We start from the raw sequence: 20,410 nt of genomic DNA, 5'->3' as shown, positions 1-20,410 counted from the left end.
CGAGGCGCGGCAGAAGCGGCGGCGCGGCTGCGGTGGCGGGGCGGCGGGCGGCGGGGTGGGTGGTGGTGGCGGGGCTCGGGGTGTATTTAAGAGGGGGAGGGGGCGACGGCTTGGAGGAGGGGCCAAGGCGGCGGCGGCTCGGTCTCCTGGTGGGAGACGACACGCGGGGAAGGTGGGCCGACGGCTGGGCTTCGGCCCAATTAGCCACTGCGCACTTTTTTTTTAAAATGATTCCGCCGAAACTAAAAAAATCCTAGAAAATAAAATAAAAATTCTAAAAATGCCAACACAAAATTTTCATCGTCTAAATAAAATATTTAGAACAAGATGAACATTTTCTTGGCCCTAAAATGCAACTTTGAAAAACGTGCAATTTTTCTAATGCAATTAAAATTGCGATATAACCCGAATAAAATCATATATTTGATTTTAACATTTTTCCTCCAATATTTCAATTATTTCGGAGAAGTCATATTATCTCCTCTCATATATTTTAATATGAAATATTTTAGGAGAGAAAAATAATTGAAACCAAAATCCTCGTTTCAGTATTTGATAAAACTCAAATACGAAAACTGGGAAATCCCCAACTCTCTCCGAGGGTCCTTGAGTTGGTTAGGATTTCGAGGATAGCAAAACGAAAATGCAATAAAATACGATATGCATGAATGATCTATGTATAACATTCCAAATTGAAAATTTGGGATGTTACAAATATGATTTGTCAAACCGTTATGGTTAGGTGTTGCATGTAGATGTAGTTCAAACTTGAATTAAATGGCTAGAAAATCACTTAAATGTCTTTAAAATGTCAAATGACCCCTAGAATTTTCAATAATTTCACATTACAGTTGTAGTAGTGCACGTTTAACATAGAAGAAAATTGAAGGCCGTAAGAGGAAACTATCTCCCGTTCGTCATCAAACATGCATTGTTCCCTCTTGGAACCACGAGCCTTCTAGTGAGTTGCTCCGATTTGTGAGGGGTGTGTGTCCAAACTTTCGTCAAACATGCCAATTTTTTTTCCACATCATCTTGGTGGCATGACATTATATCAACCAAGGTTTCTTGTGTTTCTGATTTTTTTTATTTTTTGGAATTAAAATGCCATCTTACTCCATGCTTAAGTAATTGTGTCATAGCCTTGAGACCAATATGTTTGAAAATTTCATCCAATTTACTGCACATGGAATTAAATCATACACAAGTACACAAAATATGACTTTTCAACTGTTATGGTTAGTTATTGCATGTACATGTAGTTCAAATTTCAATTACGATCATTAAATGGCTAGAAAATCACTTAAATGTCTTAAAAGGTCAAATGACCCCTGAAATTTTCCAGAATATGACAAGACAGTTGTATTAGTACTATAAAATTTCTCGTACATTTAAAACACCATCCGTTGCCACTATACTCCAAATTCGTCTTTCATAGCTAATAAAAAATATCTACAACATCACACACAGTTGTTTTCTAGGATCCGTTTGCGATGAAAATATCTGGGTCCATTTAAGTCTCCCTCCTTAAGCTTTGCCGACTCGTCTGCTCCGGTACTAGCAACCCCCGAATCCACGAATCTCGACCCCCATTCCCACACCCCCTTCTTGCAAAGATGACGCCATGGAAACGCTTCATGAAGGCCCATACGATGGCCGCGTACCCCCCGAGCGCCGCCGCCCGCGCCGAGAGCATGGCCGCCTATGCCGACAGTGCCGCCGCATCCGCATTGAGCACGGCCGCTTCTGCTGGGAGGGCATCTGCGGCAGCTGACAGGGCTACTGCAGCAGCCAAGACAGCTGCAACTGCTGCTGCGCCGGCGGCTGCATACGCCGAGAGCGCTCGAGCTGCCGTCCGTGCCGATGATGTCTCCCTGGCCCGGGTCGAGGCCATCCACACCAAGATCGAGGATGCACACACCAAGATATTTCAGGCCACCTCCGACTCCAGCATGCAACGCGCGTCTGAAAAGGCGGCCGTGGCCATGGAGCACCTGCTTCCTCATGAGGTCGCCGAGCGGGAGCTGGAGATGCAGGAGGCAGCGAAGATCGAGGAGCGCCTGGAGGAGGAGTTGCGCGTGGCCGAGGTAGAGGTAGAGAAGAGTCTGTCCGTCGAGGAATCGGCGGTGGAGTACCAACGCGAGCTCTGACGCAGCCACTACTACGAGTACTACAACCTTGAGGGCGGCGCCGAGGACGAGGATGAGAACACGGTCGACTTCAGCGGGGGGACTCGGAGTCCACCAAGGGCGGCATGTCGCTAGGACAAGTCATCGACGTCTCATCTCACACCGGCGATGCATAGGCCGGCGCGGCGGAGGATTTGTTTAAATTATGCGTACTTAGGCTTTGTTTTTAATGCTGGTCTTTTGTGATGAGGACATCAATACAATTGTTACACCCACAGCCCCTGCTGCTATACATACTGGACCAATTACTAGAGCTCGTGCACGCCAACTAAATTACCAGGTACTTTCGTTTCTTGGTAATGATTCTAATGTTCATGAGAATATGATGCTGCCTAAATTGGATACATTTGTTTTGCTTACAAATGAAGGGCCTAGCTTGGAGAAGGATGAACATTGGAGCAAGAACAAGCATGGAGATGATGGCATGCGCAAGGGGAACAAGAACGGAGTTACAAGTGATGATTTCAGGACTTTGAAGCCACCATAATGGGTGCATGAAGCCTTGGACGAAATATACAAGATGCCACTTCATAAATTTCGTCCCGAGGCTATTTTAGGTGCTGCGTCACCTTATTATTGGGCCAGGCCCATGTAATTTCGAAATACATAAGTATAGGCTATTTTTAGAGTCCGTATGTGTGGGGAAACAAGAGATAGGGTTGATTTCGGACCCCTCCACCAAGGGCCACGAAATTCCCCCCTCTTCCTCCATATATACAACCCTTAGGGCATCGTTTAGACTCTGGGTTTTGTTTAGATTAAAAGTTCGCCATAGCTGCAACTTCGCGTACTTCGTTTGTGTTCAACGACCAGACAAAGGCGTCACAGAACCCCACCTTGATCAATAAAGCTTTCATCTTATATTCGCAATATCCAGATTGCAATCTTAGTTTCTTGCTTGTTCTTCGTTTGCTCGCAGGAAACAGACCCTCGTGGTCAGGTTGATCGTGCTCCGGCGTGGTCAATAACCTCTCAGAGTTGGTTTAGCGATTGCTAAGGTGCGACGTCCTCGCACGTTCGTAGTCAGATCGTCAAAGTCGACTTCCACCAAAGCGAAATCCACCATCTCATCGAAAGACGGGACACCTCCGCCTCTATCATTTTGTTAGAGCAATGTTTAGGTCAAGTGGCTCTCTTTAATTACTAAAATTGCTTGATTCAGTAAGTATGGTCTATCTGCTGTACGCTCTTTTGTGTGCCCAAATTAGCAAGCGATGTTAAATTATGCAATGACGTACCCAGGGAAATTTCCACCAAAATTTGAATTATCGAACTCATCCCATGCGTGTAAAGCAGAAGAATCGTTTGTGATGCACACAATCGCTCAAAGTGAATGGTCCGGCGGCACCGCGCGCAAAGTTTCCCTCCACATTTCCAAAATTTTGGCCTACTGCTAAAATATCTATCCCCGCTCCCCTTCCCCACGACCTTTTCTCCCCGACCACAAGTCACATTTCCCCTGTTTCCTCCTTCCTTCCTTCCTTGCTAATCTATAGCCGCTTCCTCGCTCTCGTCATCTTGCATCCTACCATCGGGGTCGCCATGGTCTTCTTCCAAGACCTCTCCGGCGGTTCCTCCTCCGGCGACTACTCTTCACCACCTGGGTATGCCTCTCTTCTCTCTCTCTCGGGCTATGACTTGGAATGAAGGATTTTTACCCTGTGGTCGGTTTGAGTCATTTCTTCCTCTTGTAGCTCCCTAAGACCATCAGTGGCAACGAATGGAGCGGGGTGGCTGAAATCTTCTCATTGTGACCATCAATCTCCATGCGTGAAGCTAGTTGCGTTTGATTCTATGGATGGTGGGAGGAAGTTTCTGGCATGTGTAGAGAAGGTTAGACCCTCTTTCGTTGTTACAAATCATTTGTTAGATTTGATTCAGATATTATCACAATCCCAACCCATTCATACCACACCTTCAACCAAACGCATCCTAAGACAGTGTCACAGTTTGTACCTAGTATCTTAAATTGTTGCCATCTCAGCAGCGGTACCATTAGAAAATTATTTGGCACTGCTTAAGTAGTTTGTGCAGCCAACTTTTGTCCACACATCCGAGCAGCCAAGAAGTAAAATACTAAATCTTTATGGCACGAAGGAACTGGGCATTGGAGCAACTACGTGCTCCGGAGTCCGGGTCCCTGATTTTTTTCCGCTGCATCGGCTCGCTAGTGCAGGGCACCGGTGCGAGATGTAGCAACATTTGTCTTTACCCTAGTTTTGGCATACATAGTGGACGACCTTAGTGCTATTAGTTATATGTTACTAAATTTATGCATGTACACACATGTTAGTATCAACTTGCTGTGATCCAAACACTGTCGCTATGCTGTTGCAGATATATTTACCTTCCTCATAAAATGGCTAGTTTGTTATTTATTGTACATGAGTAAGAACTTGTAGCATCTTTGTAGTTAATTATAGCTTCTGATGTTCCATAATTTGGTTGTTGTCTCAGTATCAATTATTTCATTTGCACATTAATGTTTTTGAGAAGATATGTCATAATTAACATGTTTCTTCAGTTTTTCAAAATAAGCATTGGAGATTTTCTATGTTGCTATAAACCCATTTCCCCTACAATTGTTACTGATCTAGTTTTAAATATTATAGAATGAACGGAAGTGTTCTTACTTGGAGTGGGTTGATCAAGAGTGGCCACAGTCTTTGAAGATGTGCATAGCGAAGCTTTGAGCATATATGAGGAAGAGAACACACGTAGGCTTAGAGAAAGTGTTATCAATGCTGAAGCATATTTCAAGATGCGGGATAAAAAGTTGAAGGTGGAGAATGAGCTCTGATTTTTTAAATCAGACTTTGCTAAGATGGTGTTGGCGAAGGAGGAGGCACTTTCCCAGTTGGCCCGTGCAAAATGGGTTCTTACTGAACTGAAAGTAGAGGTGGATAAGACGAGCCTAGATGATCTTGATTAGGAAAATGAATATATTGTTCTTATGAAGTTGAACTGGCTATATGTTGTACTGTGCTGATTTCATGTAGCTACCGTACTGTGATGTTATAATATGTTTATGTGCCTGATATGAAATTGGCAACCAGCTGTTCGATATGAAATGTGAATTTGCGTAATACTAGAATGATTAATTGTAAACTAATAAACCTGCTAAATGTGTCATGGACCTTTGCAAATGGTTCTAGCAGAAAAAGCGCCTGCGATGGATAGCCCAATGCCACATAGTTTTCTTCATCAAATCGTGTGTGATATAGTTGATAAAAGCAAATAGTTAACCATGGCAAACCGTGTGTCATAGTTACACCTTTCACACATGAGCCTACACATAAAACTATGTGGGATATCCATACGAACAGAAACGTTTTCCCAGGATTGACTATGTGGGATGTACATAAGAATGGTAACGTATTCCTTGGATTGACTGTGTGTGATATACATACCTACAGAAATGTTTTTCTAGGTTTCACCGTGTGGGATGTACATACCTACGGAAATGAATTTCTTGGATTACCGTGGGATTTACATACCTACGGAAATGATTGGGTTTTGATCCCTTGCCCGATCGCACACGGCCCCAGCCTGGGTCCCAGGAGGGCCTATCCCCTACGATTTCTGGGTCGTGTGCGAAGGGCACCCTATCGCACACAGTCACTTGGTGACGGTTCCAAATGCCATCGCAGAAAGGGGTTAAAAACCGTTTGTTTAGGACCAACGCGCACCAGTGGGTCCCATGAATCCGGAAAGTCTGATCGAGTATTTTGTCCAAATTGGATGGACCATCTTTGTTTCCTTTGAGTGGCTTCTTTCGCTGACCGGATTTAGAGCCACTGAATCCGGCGGTAACCGATGTATCTTCAGTTTCTTCATTGTTGTTTCGACGCTTATGTTTGTTGCGTCATGGCCTACCATTGCTATCCATGGCTTCAGAGGTACCATGGTCGCTGGTATTGTTGCTTCTACAGGCAAACCATCTGTTCTCTCCCGCACAGAAGCGGGTCCTAAGTGCGGTAAGAGCTGCCATAGACTTCAGTTTTTCCTGGCCGAGGTGTCGGGCGAGCCATTCGTCGCGGACTCTATGTTTAAAGGCCGCGAGGGCTTTGGCATCCGGACAATCGACGATTTGGTTCTTTTTAATTAAGAACCTAGTCCAGAGTTTGCGTGTTGGTTCTTTGGGTTGCTGGACTATATGACTAAGGTCACCGGCATCCGGAGACGGGACATAGGTACCTTGGAAGTTGTCTCTAAAGGCATCTTCCAAATCTTCCCAGCTACAAATGGAGTTTTCTGGCAGGCTGTTAAACTAGTGTCGTGCTGGTCCTTTTAGCTTTAAAGGGAGGTATTTGATTGCGTGGAGATCATCACCGCGAGCCATGTGAATATGGAGAAGAAAGTCCTCAATCCATACCGCGGGATCTGTCATTCCATCGTATGATTCAATGTTTATGGGTTTAAACCCTTCTGGAAACTGGTGCTGCATTACCTCGTCGGTAAAGCATAAGGGGTGTGCGGCGCCTCTGTATCGGGCAACGTCACTATGGAGTTCGGATGACATTCGTGTTCGGTTTTCAGCCTGGGTGAGGTCATGCCTATGACGCCAGGCTTAATGGCCGTATTCTTGTGTCGGGGCACGCCCCCTTGACCCTTAGATTGATCTGGCTTGACTGACTCTATTGTCCAGGTCCCGGCGTAAGTCGTAGGTGTATCCGGGAGCCGCTGCCTCTTTGCCTCTACGGTGAGGTGGTGCGGGTTGGTATTCGGTGTAAGCAACTGCTTTGTGTCACCAACATGGTGGTCGGTCCAGTTCATCAGCGCGGTCATATCTTGACGGTACTGGCTCAAGGGCCTCGTCGTCGAATTGTTGCAGTAGCCGACTTTTCGGATAACTCTTTGTTGGGCGCTTGAGGCCATATTCTTCGGTAGCTAGGACCTGGGTCCATCTATCATTCAGCGTATCCTATCCGGTCTGAAGCTGTTGTTGTTTCTTTTTAAGGCTCCTTGCAGTTGCGATGAGCTGTCGCTTGAAGCGTTCTTGTTCGAGGGGTTCCTCTGGCATGATAAAGTTTTCGTTGCCGAGGCTGACATCCTCCTCTTAGATTGGTAGATAGTTACTATCTTCCGAATCCTAATTCCTGACCGACTTGTTGGGGTTAACTTGTTCCTCCTCCCATTCATCCTGCTCGGATGCAGGCTTGAACGGTTCTTCGAGAGCTTTGGCATCGTCAGGAGTGTTATTATCTCCGGTGATGGTATTGCTTTCTTTTTCGTGACGCAATTTTGAGCGGCGCCGCTGATGTCTACGTTTTGGTGGTGCCTCGACGGGCTTGTGTTTGCTTGGATCCTTCCTACCGTCGTCGTCATCCTTTTTGGGTGTATCCACCATATACACGTCATATGTGGAGGTGGTCGTCCAATGCCTGGTAAAGGGAGGGTCTTGGCCTGGTTTGTCTCCGGCATCGTCGTCCATGTCGTTGATGTCTTTAGAGGCGTAGTCAAGAATGTTGGTTAAGTATTCGATAGTGGATACAAAGTGGGTGGTGGGTGGGATGCAAAAATCCCTGTGCTCAGCCCCTAGTTCGGTCTAGGCATGGTTCGGAAGTGATGCTTCTGTAATGGCAAGGGATTGCATTAAGTCCAAGGCCTCGCTTAAGAGCGAAGGCCGGATGGGGGACCGAGGACCTCTGGGGCTAGGCATGGAAGATTCTACCAGGCTTTGTTCACTAGACGCAAGCCTTGAGAGTTCGGAGGTGGCATCCAGAGGCGAGTTCGGCTCTCCGATGACAGGGAGAATCCTACTTAACTCCAGGTTCGCCGAAGACATAGTTGGCTCTGGGTCTTCCGTAAAGAGCTCGGTAGAAGGAGAGAGTTCGGTGGGTTTCAGACACCCATCTTCGGTTGAAGTGATCTGCTCTGGACCTAAGGCAAGGGAAGGGATGATAGTTGGTCTTTGAGCGCTGCTTGATGACGGATCCGATGAATTTCCTTCTTGGAGATGAGGAATAGTGGTCCAGGTCATGAACCCTTCAAAGATCAAGTCTCCTCGGATATCGGCGACGTAATTCAGGCTCCTGACTCTGATCTGATGACCATGGGCGTAGCTGTCGATCTGTTCAAGCTGACCAACTAAATTGGCACGCAGAGCGAAGCCGCTGAACACAAAAAGCTGACCGGAGAGGAAGATTTCCCCGGAAACAACATCATTGTTGATGATCGAACGAGCCATCAAACCTTCTATTGACGACACAGTGGAACTCTCAATGACAGCACCAATGTCGATGTCAAAACAGGCCGATCTTGGGTAGGGTGTCCCGAACTATGCGTCTGAGGATCGAAGGTAACTGGGGACACAAGGAACATGATGTTTACCCAGGTTCGGGCCCTCTTAATGGAGGTAAAACCATACGTCATGCTTGATTGTATTTGACGAGTATAGAGGTTACAAGAGTCGATCTACCTCGAGATCGTAATGGATAAACCCTAGATGTCTACCCTATATGAATTCTGATGATCCATATGGGCTGACCCCTCTGGTTTATATAGACATCGGAGGGGCCTAGGGTTGTACAGAGTCAGTTTACAGAAGAAGGAAACTACACATCTGGACGCCAATCTTGCCATCCATGCAAAGGAGAGTCCCATCCGGACATGGGGGGAGGCCTTCTACCTTGTATCTTCACGGCCCATTAGTCCAACCCATAACACACGGGCCAGACACCTGAGGACCCCTTAATCCAGGACTCCCTTAGCGGTGGCTGGCCCGCACCAAGTGCCAGAGGAGGTGGCGGAGGAATGTCACCCCTCATGATGCGCTTGGTGACGGCGCACTGCCGAAGCGTGTGCGTAGACGGCATTGCGCTGCTTTGGTGCTTGCAGGGGGCATCGAGCATCTCCTTGAAGCTCATGGCGGGTTGCCTGGCGGTCTTGCCAGTTCATTGGCATCAGTTGCCAGCTGGCTCGGCTGCGGGCGCTTGGTCGGCAGCAGCGGCGAGGCGGTTGTCGTAGCGGGGAGCTGGCTGTTCAGCCTTATGCTTGTTGTTCTGCTGGTTGTTCTGCTGGCGGCTGTTCTTGCCGGCCGGCTTGGAAGGCGGCACCGGCAACACCTTGTCGGCATAACCCAACGCGACTTGGATCTTCATGGCGGAGTCGGCATTGGCGTACTTGTCCATCGTGACCATGAGCGTAGGAGCTTGTGCTTGAGCAAGGTGCCGTCTCGGCAGCCGTTCACAAAGTACTGGATGGCCTGAACCTCATGGACCCCCTCACAACTGTTCCGGAGCTCATTCCAACGTGCAAGGTACTGATGGCCGGTCTCACCCGCCCCCTGGATGCACATGGCAAGCTAGCTGGGGTGGCCGGGTCGGTTGTAGGTGCCGGTGAAGTTGTGCACGAAGGCCTGCTCGAAGTCGAGCCACGAGTTGACGCTGCCAGCCGACAAGTTGTTCAACCATGTCTGGGCCGAGCCCTGCAGCATGAGCGAGGCTTTGCACACGGCTAGACGCCGGTTTGCGCCCGCGATGCCGGTGGTGGTGGTGTAGTCGATGAGCCAGTCCTCCAGCTTGACGGTCCTGTTGTACATGGGGGTGTCTCGGGGAAGCCTGAACCCCTTGTGAAAGGGCTTGTCGCGGATGCACGGGCCGAAGCAAGCCGGACCGACCGTGTTGTCCTCCTCTAGCTCGAGGGAAAGGGCGAGCTGCTCGATGCGGTGGTGAGCATCATTGTTGTCGATGTCACGTGGACCCAGCCGGCTTGCGACTGGTCCACGGGGAGCCAGACCGGCCAAAGCCAGCCGGCCACGCCATCCGGCTGGAGGGGGGAGATCTTGCCGGTGCCAGGCGTGTGGAGCCGGCTCGTTGCCTAGGTCATCGCTAGCCGTCAGGGCACAATCGTGCCATGTTCGGGTTTTTACTGAACTGGGCTTTACTAGGGTGCGGGGAAGACGCCATGTTCCGCCACTCGGGGTCCTTGATGCGGCACAAGACTGATGCCGTGGGGCATCGGGGCAGTCCTGTTGCGTGTTCGCCGCGACAAGAAGCTCATGCATGCGTTGCGGCCACTCCTGCAGTTCCTCGCCCTGCAGGTTTTCCAGGCCCTCTGGGCCGCCTCCGTGGCGCGCATGTTCTTGACGGGGGTGTCATATACGGGCGGGGACCATGCCAAGTGTGCGGCCGATGGTAGCGCCATGGGTCCGCACCTTGGCGACCCGGCTAGGCTCAGCCGCGGCCGGCGTGAAGCCGTAAGCGGCGTCACGCTCCCGTTAGGCGTACTCCAGCCGACGCTACATAGCAGCAAGCGTCGTGGCCACATCCAACAGGCACATGCGTTCCTCGTCATACCGGGCCCTCGCTTGTGTGGCGCCAACGCCGGTGGCGATGAGGATGCTGAGCTTCTGCAGCGTACTGCCCAACGGGTCGGCCGTGCTAGCGCGAGTGACTGAAGCCTTGGCTGCAGCGGCCTTCTTTGCGGCACTGGACGAAGTGGTGCCAGAGCCGGTAGTAAGCACCTCCACATGGGTGCAGAGATCCGGCACGTCGCTGGAGCTATCGTCATTGAGGGGGACAGGCGAGTTGGTGACGTCGACCACCTCACTGGTGTACTCATCAGGGACGAGCGGGGCGAAGGTGTGCAGCACGTCGAAGGGGGCGGCGGATGAGCCAGCGAAGCCGGCCGGTGCCGCGCTGGGCGCGGGGACCGAGCCATGCATGTCGTAGTCGCAGGAGTCGGTGAAGGGCCCCGTCTGGAACGTGACTCTGGCCGGTGCCTCGAGCTGCCCCACGATGGCCGCCAAGTGTTGTGGTGATCTCACGACAGATGCCATGGGATGGCTAAAGAGAGGAATATGCACGAGGGTACTGGTGGGCTCTAGAGGCGAGGTTGGTACGAGCAAGCGTGTGACACAAGACGTACCTAGGTTTGCGGCTCTCCGGAGAGATAATACACCTATTCCTGCCAAGTGTGGTTTATATGAAGTGGATACAGGCTTGCTCCTAGAGCTGTTCTAGGGAGGAAGAAAGACGGGCTAGTGCATAGGCTGCTCCTTCTCTGGGTGTGTGTGTGAGTGTGAGTTCTACCAGAGTCGACAGAGTTGAGCCCCTCTACATGGAGGGGCACCGGGGGGCTTATAGGCTGGCCCCCCAGGGTTACAATGGTAATGTTACCTGGGTGTGGGGCCCTGGTGTCAATGTCTAGAGCTGGTAGTGGGGGATGCTGTCGGTGTCTGATACGTCTCCAGCGTATCTACTTTTTCTCACACTTTTCCTCTTATTTTGGACTGAATGAAACTAACCCCGGACTGACGCTGTTTTCAGCAGAACTACCATGGTGTTTTTTTGTGTAGAAATAAAAGTTCTCGGAATGGAACGAAACTTCACGAGGATTTTTTATATAATAAGTCAGAATTTCTGGAGCCAAGACCTACCGGAGAGGGGCCCCTGGGTGGGCATAACCCACCAGGGCGCGCCCCCCTCTCCTAGCGCACCCAGGTGGGTTGTACTGTAACGGCCCATATGTAACTTGCCATATTTGTATTCCAACTCTTGCCATTTTCGGCACTAAGTTATGATATTCCCTCGTGGTTGAGTTTTATCTCCGTTTTGCACTTTGTCCATGTCATGCATCTCGTATCATGTCATCATGTGCATCACATTTGCATACGTGTTCGTCTCAGGCATCCGAGCATTTTCCCCGTTGTCCGTTTTGCATTCCAGCACTCCTATGTCCTCCGGCATCCCCATTTTGCCTCTTTTCGTCTGCGGGTGTTAAACGTTCTCAGATTGGACCGAGATTTGCCAAGCGGCCTTGGTATGCTACCGGTAGACCGCCTGTCAAGTTTCGTGCCATTTGGAGTTCGTTTGACACTCCAACGGTTAACCGATGAACCGTAAAGGCCTCGTGTGTGTTGCAGCCCAACACCCCTCCAAAGTAGCCCAAAACTCATCCAAACCCCCTCCATCCTCTCGGTCGTTTGATCACGATCACGTGGCTGAAAAACGCACCTCATTTGGACTCTCCTAGCTCCCTCTACCTATAAATATGTGCTTCTCCCTGAAATTTGCGGATGAACCCTAACCTCCTTCCACCTCGCGCCGCGGGACAAAAACTGCCACCGACGGACATGTCCAACTTCCCCGCGCCGCCGCCACGTGTCGCCTCGTGAGTCGCCACCGCCCCACGCCCACTTCGCCAGCCCGCCAGGCCCAAGCGGGGCCCTCCCCGGCCCGCGCTCGGTCGTCGCCGCCTCACGGGCTCCCCGAGCCGCGCCCCGCGCCGGATCTCCGCGCCGGCAGCCGCGCCGCCGCACTGCTCCTCGCCGGCGCCGCCACGCCGGACCCTGCGCCGAACCTCGCCGCCTGACACCGCCACACGCCCGCCGCCACGTACCTCGCCGCCTTGCCGCACCGCGGCCGGATCCGGACTCCGCCACCCCGGATCCACCTCCCAGCTCTCTGGCCGCCTCCTTCTTCTTCTCCGATGACGAGCTCCGGCGAGAAATCCGGCGGTCCTCGGTTCGCGCGGTAGATCTGAGAAACACTAGGTCGAATTTTGCCTAAGTCCTTTTTTCTGCATATTATTTTAGCTATGTTCATCAGGCCATATCTCATCATCCGTAGCTCCGTTTTGCGCAAAATGTTCGTTAGGATGTCCTCTTCATTTCATTCCATTGCACCATGCTTGTTTGAGTCCGTCTTGATGCCTAAAAAGCTGTTGCAAAAGTGCTATAAAATGTTAGTTTCTGTTTCTTAACAGATTATGGGCATTTGTCATTTTTGCCATGACTATTGTGTGCCTCCTATGAACTTGAGCCCTACATGTGTTTTGGGCTATGCCATGTGATAGAGGCAAAGGTGTCCAGTCTTTCGATGAGATGATGGATATCGCTTTGGTGGCAGTCAACTTTGACGATCCGACTACGAACGTGCGAGGACGTCGCGCCTTAGCAATCGCTAAACCAACTCCGAGAGGTTATTGACCACGCCGGAGCACGATCAACCTGACCACGAGGGTCTGTTTCCTGCGAGCAAACGAAGAAACAAGCAAGAAACTGAGATTGCAATCTGGATATTGCGAATATAAGATGAAAGCTTTATTGATCAAGGTGGGGTTCTGTGACGCCTTTGTCTGGTCGTTGAACACAAACGAAGTACGCGAAGTTGCAGCTATGGCGAATTTTTAATCTAAACAAAACCCAAAGTCTAAACGATGCCCTAAGGGCTGTATATATGGAGGAAGAGGGTGGAATTTCGTGGCCCTTGGTGGAGGGGTCCGAAATCAACCCTATCTCTTGTTTCCCCACACATACGGACTCTAAAAATAGCCTATACTTATGTATTTCGAAATTACATGGGCCTGGCACAATAATAAGGTGACGCAACACCTAAAATAGCCTCGGGACGAAATTTATGAAGTGGCATCTTGTATATTTCGTCCAAGGCTTCATGCACCCATTATGGTGGCTTCAAAGTCCTGAAATCATCACTTGTAACTCCGTTCTTGTTCTTGCTCCAATGTTCATCCTTCTCCAAGCTAGGCCCTTCATTTGTAAGCAAAACAAATGTATCCAATTTAGGCAGCATCATATTCTCATGAACATTAGAATCATTACCAAGAAACGAAAGTACCTGGTAATTTAGTTGGCGTGCACGAGCTCTAGTAATTGGTCCAGTATGTATAGCAGCAGGGGCTGTGGGTGTAACAATTGTATTGATGTCCTCATCATCCTCCCCTTCTTGAAATGAAGTCGTCCTCGACGGAAGTTCATCTTCCTCACCCAAATAAGGCTGCAAATCTGCAATGTTAAAAGTGGGACTAACCCCAAAATCTGCAGGCAGCTCAAGTTTATATGCATTATCATTTATTTTCTCTAACACCTTAAAGGGACCATCAGCACGTGGCATTAACTTTGATTTGCGCAAATCAAGAAATCTATCCTTACGCAAATGTAACCAAACAAGATCTCTAGGTGCAAACACAACATGTTTTCTACCCTTATCTCCAGCAAGTTTATATTTAGCATTCACACGCTCAATGTTTTCCTTAGTTAACTCATGCATTTTTAAAATCAATTCAGCACGTTGTTTAGCATCAAAATTAACATTCTCCAAAGATGGAAGAGGCAACAAATCAATAGGTGCACGAGGTAGGAAACCATACACAACTTCAAAAGGGCACATCTTAGTAGTAGAATGCAATGAACGATTATAAGCAAATTCAATATGAGGCAAGCATTCCTCCCACATTTTCTTATTATTCTTCAAAACAGCCCTAAGCATAGTAGACAACGTTCTGTTGACTACTTCAGTTTGTCCATCAGTTTGGGGGTGACAAGTAGTACTAAAAAGCAGTTTAGTCCCCAACTTAGCCCATAAACATCTCCAAAAGTGGCTAAGAAATTTAGTATCATGATCTGACACAATAGTATTTGGCACACCATGCAAGCGAATAATTTCACGAAAGAACAAATCAGCAACATTAACAGCATCATCGCTTTTATGACATGGTATAAAGTGTGCCATTTTCGAGAATCTATCCACGACAACAAATATGCTATCCCTCCCCTTCTTTGTTCGAGGTAAACCTAAAACAAAGTCCATAGATATATCCTCCCAAGGAACACTAGGTACAGGCAAAGGCATATATAAACCATGAGGATTGAGTCGTGACTTAGCTTTTTGACATGTAGTGCATCGAGCAATAAAACGCTCAACATCCCGTCTCATCTTTGGCCAAAAGAAATGTGTAGCAAGTACATCCTCCGTCTTCTTCACGCCAAAGTGTCCCATTAATCCTCCTCCATGCGCCTCCTGCAACAACAAAAGACGAACGGAGCTAGCTGGAATGCATAGCTTGTTAGCACGAAACACAAATCCATCGTTAACGACGAACTTGTTCCACATTCTTCCTTCTTTACAATTCTGCATTACATCTTTAAAATCAGCATCATGCACATATTGATCTTTGATGGTCTCCAAACCAAATATTTTGAAGTCAAGTTGTGAAAGCATAGTATAGCGGCGAGACAATGCATGAGCAATAACATTTTCTTTTCCCTTCTTGTGTTTAATGACATAAGGAAAAGTCTCAATGAATTCAACCCATTTAGCATGTCTACGATTCAGTTTAGCTTGACTTTTAATATGTTTCAAAGATTCATGATCAGAATGTATAACAAATTCTTTGGGCCATAAATAATGTTGCCATGTTTCTAAAGTCCGAACAAGAGCATATAATTCTTTATCATAAGTAGAATAATTCAGACTAGGCCCACTCAATTTTTCAGAAAACTATGCAACAGGTTTGCCATCTTGTAATAACACACCTCCTAATCCAATTCCACTAGCATCACATTCAAGCTCAAAAGTCTTATTAAAATCAGGAAGTTGGAGTAAAGGAGCATGTGTCAACTTATCTTTCAATACCGTGAAGGCTTCTTCCTGTGCGGTACCCCAAAGAAAAGGCACATCTTTCTTTGTAAGCTCATTGAGAGGTGCAGCAATGGTGCTGAAATCTCTCACAAAACGCCTATAGAATCCAGCGAGGCCAAGAAAACTCCTCACTTGTGTGACCGTTTTGGGCTGCGGCCAACTCTCAATAGCTTCAATCTTGGCTTTATCAACTTCAATTCCCTGTGGAGTAACAACATAGCCAAGAAAAGATACTCGGTCGGTGCAAAAGGTGCACTTCTCAAGGTTACCAAACAAACGTGCATCACGTAGAGTAATAAAAATAGCACGTAAATGTTCCAAATGTTCTTCCAAAGATCTGCTATAAATCAATATGTCATCAAAGTAATGATAGAGGCGGAGGTGTCCCGTCTTTCGATGAGATGATGGATTTCGCTTTGGTGGAAGTCGACTTTGATGATCCGACTACGAACGTGCGAGGACGTCGCACCTTAGCAATCGCTAAACCAACTCCGAGAGGTTATTGACCACGCCGGAGCACGATCAACCTGACCACGAGGGTCTGTTTCCTGCGAGCAAACGAAGAACAAGCAAGAAACTGAGATTGCAATCTGGATATTGCGAATATAAGATGAAAGCTTTATTGATCAAGGTGGGGTTCTGTGACGCCTTTGTCTGGTCGTTGAACACAAACGAAGTACGCGAAGTTGCAGCTATGGCGAACTTTTAATCTAAACAAAACCCAAAGTCTAAACGATGCCTTAAGGGCTGTATATATGGAGGAAGAGGGGGGGAATTTCGTGGCCCTTGGTGGAGGGGTCCGAAATCAACCCTATCTCTTGTTTCCCCACACATACGGACTCTAAAAATAGCCTATACTTATGTATTTCGAAATTACATGGGCCTGGCCCAATAATAAGGTGACGCAGCACCTAAAATAGCCTCGGGACGAAATTTATGAAGTGGCGTCTTGTATATTTCGTCCAGGGCTTCATGCACCCATTATGGTGGCTTCAAAGTCCTGAAATCATCACTTGTAACTCCGTTCTTGTTTCCCTTGCGCATGCCATCATCTCCATGCTTGTTCTTGCTCCAATGTTCATCCTTCTCCAAGCTAGGCCCTTCATTTGTAAGCAAAACAAATGTATCCAATTTAGGCAGCATCATATTCTCATGAACATTAGAATCATTACCAAGAAACGAAAGTACCTGGTAATTTAGTTGGCGTGCACGAGCTCTAGTAATTGGTCCAGTATGTATAGCAGCAGGGGCTGTGGGTGTAACAATTGTATTGATGTCCTCATCATCCTCCCCTTCTTGAAATGAAGTCGTCCTCGACGGAAGTTCATCTTCCTCACCCAAATAAGGCTGCAAATCTGCAATGTTAAAAGTGGGACTAACCCCAAAATCTGCAGGCAGCTCAAGTTTATATGCATTATCATTTATTTTCTCTAACACCTTAAAGGGACCATCAGCACGTGGCATTAGCTTTGATTTGCGCAAATCAGGAAATCTATCCTTACGCAAATGTAACCAAACAAGATCTCCAGGTGCAAACACAACATGTTTTCTACCCTTATCTCCAGCAAGTTTATATTTAGCATTCATACGCTCAATGTTTTCCTTAGTTAACTCATGCATTTTTAAAATAAATTCAGCACGTTGTTTAGCATCAAAATTAACCTTCTCCGAAGATGGAAGAGCCAACAAATCAATAGGTGCACGAGGTAGGAAACCATACACAACTTCAAAAGGGCACATCTTAGTAGTAGAATGCAATGAACGATTATAAGCAAATTCAATATGAGGCAAGCATTCCTCCCACATTTTCTTATTATTCTTCAAAACAGCCCTAAGCATAGTAGACAACGTTCTATTGACTACTTCAGTTTGTCCATCAGTTTGGGGGTGACAAGTAGTACTAAAAAGCAGTTAATCCCCAACTTAGCCCATACACATCTCCAAAAGTGGCTAAGAAATTTAGTATCATGATCTGAAACAATAGTATTTGGCACACCATCCAAGCGAATAATTTCAAGAAAGAACAAATCAGCAACACTAACAGCATCATCGCTTTTATGACATGGTATAAAGTGTGCCATTTTCGAGAATCTATCCATGACAACAAATATGCTATCCCTCCCCTTCTTTGTTCGAGGTAAACCTAAAACAAAGTCCATAGATATATCCTCCCAAGGAACACTAGGTACAGGCAAAGGCATATATAAACCATGAGGATTGAGTCGTGACTTAGCTTTTTGACATGAAGTGCAGCGAGCAATAAAACGCTCAACATCCCGTCTCATCTTTGGCCAAAAGAAATGTGTAGCAAGTACGTCCTCCGTCTTCTTCACGCCAAAGTGTCCCATTAATCCTCCTCCATGCGCCTCCTGCAACAACAAAAGACGAACGGAGCTAGCTGGAATGCATAGCTTGTTAGCACGAAACACAAATCCATCGTTAACGACGAACTTGTTCCACATTCTTCCTTCTTTACAATTCTGCATTACATCTTTAAAATCAGCATCATGCACATATTGATCTTTGATGGTCTCCAAACCAAATATTTTGAAGTCAAGTTGTGCAAGCATAGTATAGCGGTGAGACAATGCATCAGCAATAACATTTTCTTTTCCCTTCTTGTGTTTAATGACATAAGGAAAAGTCTCAATGAATTCAACCCATTTAGCATGTCTACGATTCAGTTTAGCTTGACTTTTAATATGTTTCAAAGATTCATGATCAGAATGTATAACAAATTCTTTGGGCCATAAATAATGTTGCCATGTTTCTAAAGTCCGAACAAGAGCATATAATTCTTTATCATAAGTAGAATAATTCAGACTAGGCCCACTCAATTTTTCAGAAAAGTATGCAACAGGTTTACCATCTTGTAATAACACACCGCCTAATCCAATTCCACTAGCATCGCATTCAAGCTCAAAAGTCTTATTAAAATCAGGAAGTTGGAGTAAAGGAGCATGTGTCAACTTATCTTTCAATACCGAGAAGGCTTCTTCCTGTGCGATACCCCAAACAAAAGGCACATCCTTCTTTGTAAGCTCGTTGAGAGGTGCAGCAATGGTGCTGAAATCTCTCACAAAACGCCTATAGAAACCAGCGAGGCCAAGGAAACTCCTCACTTGTGTGACCGTTTGGGGCTGCAGCCAACTCTCAATAGCTTCAATCTTGGCTTTATCAACTTCAATTCCCTGTGGAGTAACAACATAGCCAAGAAAAGATACTCGGTCGGTGCAAAAGGTGCACTTCCCAAGGTTACCAAACAAACGTGCATCACGTATGATGAGGACATCAATACAATTGTTACACCCACAGCCCCTGCTGCTATACATACTGGACCAATTACTAGAGCTCGTGCACGCCAACTAAATTACCAGGTACTTTCGTTTCTTGGTAATGATTCTAATGTTCATGAGAATATGATGCTGCCTAAATTGGATACATTTGTTTTGCTTACAAATGAAGGGCCTAGCTTGGAGAAGGATGAACATTGGAGCAAGAACAAGCATGGAGATGATGGCATGCACAAGGGGAACAAGAACAGAGTTACAAGTGATGATTTCAGGACTTTGAAGCCACCATAATGGGTGCATGAAGCCTTGGACGAAATATACAAGATGCCACTTCATAAATTTCGTCCCGAGGCTAGTTTAGGTGCTGCGTCACCTTATTATTGGGCCAGGCCCATGTAATTTCGAAATACATAAGTATAGGCTATTTTTAGAGTCCGTATGTGTGGGGAAACAAGAGATAGGGTTGATTTCGGACCCCTCCACCAAGGGCCACGAAATTCCCCCCCCCTCTTCCTCCATATATACAGCCCTTAGGGCATCGTTTAGACTTTGGGTTTTGTTTAGATTAAAAGTTCGCCATAGCTGCAACTTCGCGTACTTCGTTTGTGTTCAACGACCAGACAAAGGCGTCACAGAACCCCACCTTGATCAATAAAGCTTTCATCTTATATTCGCAATATCCAGATTGCAGTCTTAGTTTCTTGCTTGTTCTTCGTTTGCTCGCAGGAAACAGACCCTCGTGGTCAGGTTGATCGTGCTCCGGCGTGGTCAATAACCTCTCGGAGTTGGTTTAGCGATTGCTAAGGCGCGACGTCCTCACACGTTCGTAGTCGGATCGTCAAAGTCGACTTCCACCAAAGCGAAATCCACCATCTCATCGAAAGACGGGACACCTTTGCCTCTATCAAGTGGTATCAGATTTCCAGGTTGCTCGGTGAGATTTTACAGTTTTTCGTAGTTTAGATCGAGTCTGTCTTCATACCTATAGTCCACGAAAAAGCCACAAAAAAAATTAGGGTTAGTTCATCATATCCGAACCAATCTGAGCCTTGCATAATCTTTTTAGGGTTTTGCTTTGTTGAATTTGCTGTTGCATCGTCGTGTCTAGTTGCTGGTCTTAGAGTCTAGTCTTTTAGAGTTTCGAGTTCTGGTCATAAGTTGTCACGCCGCCGCCGCACCATCATCATCGCCCCTGCCATCTAGCACCACCGCACCGAATCCGTATCCATATACCACCACCAATCCGTGTCCATATACCACCACCGATCCATATCCATATACTACCACCGCTACCACCGCCGCTGCCATATACCACCACCATATATCCACCACCAATCCGAGTTCTTTGCTTATTAGGTTTGTTTTCGGGATCCATCTAGATTCCGATTTGTGTTTCCTTTGCCGGAGTCGGGTAGCCACGCTCCGTTTAGGCCCAAAATTTTTCGAAAACGCATTTTTCGAAAAAATTTCTGGCTATCCTATTTTTAGGTGTTTCTGAGTGTTTTGAGACAGGTGCCATTATAGGAAGTTTTTTTTGACCCGT

The sequence above is a fragment of the Triticum dicoccoides genome, chromosome 5A, assembly GCF_002162155.2.
Source record: "Triticum dicoccoides isolate Atlit2015 ecotype Zavitan chromosome 5A, WEW_v2.0, whole genome shotgun sequence".
NCBI lineage: Eukaryota > Viridiplantae > Streptophyta > Magnoliopsida > Poales > Poaceae > Triticum > Triticum dicoccoides.
The sequence above is the reverse complement of the archived record's forward strand: the minus strand, read 5'-3'. Positions refer to the sequence as shown.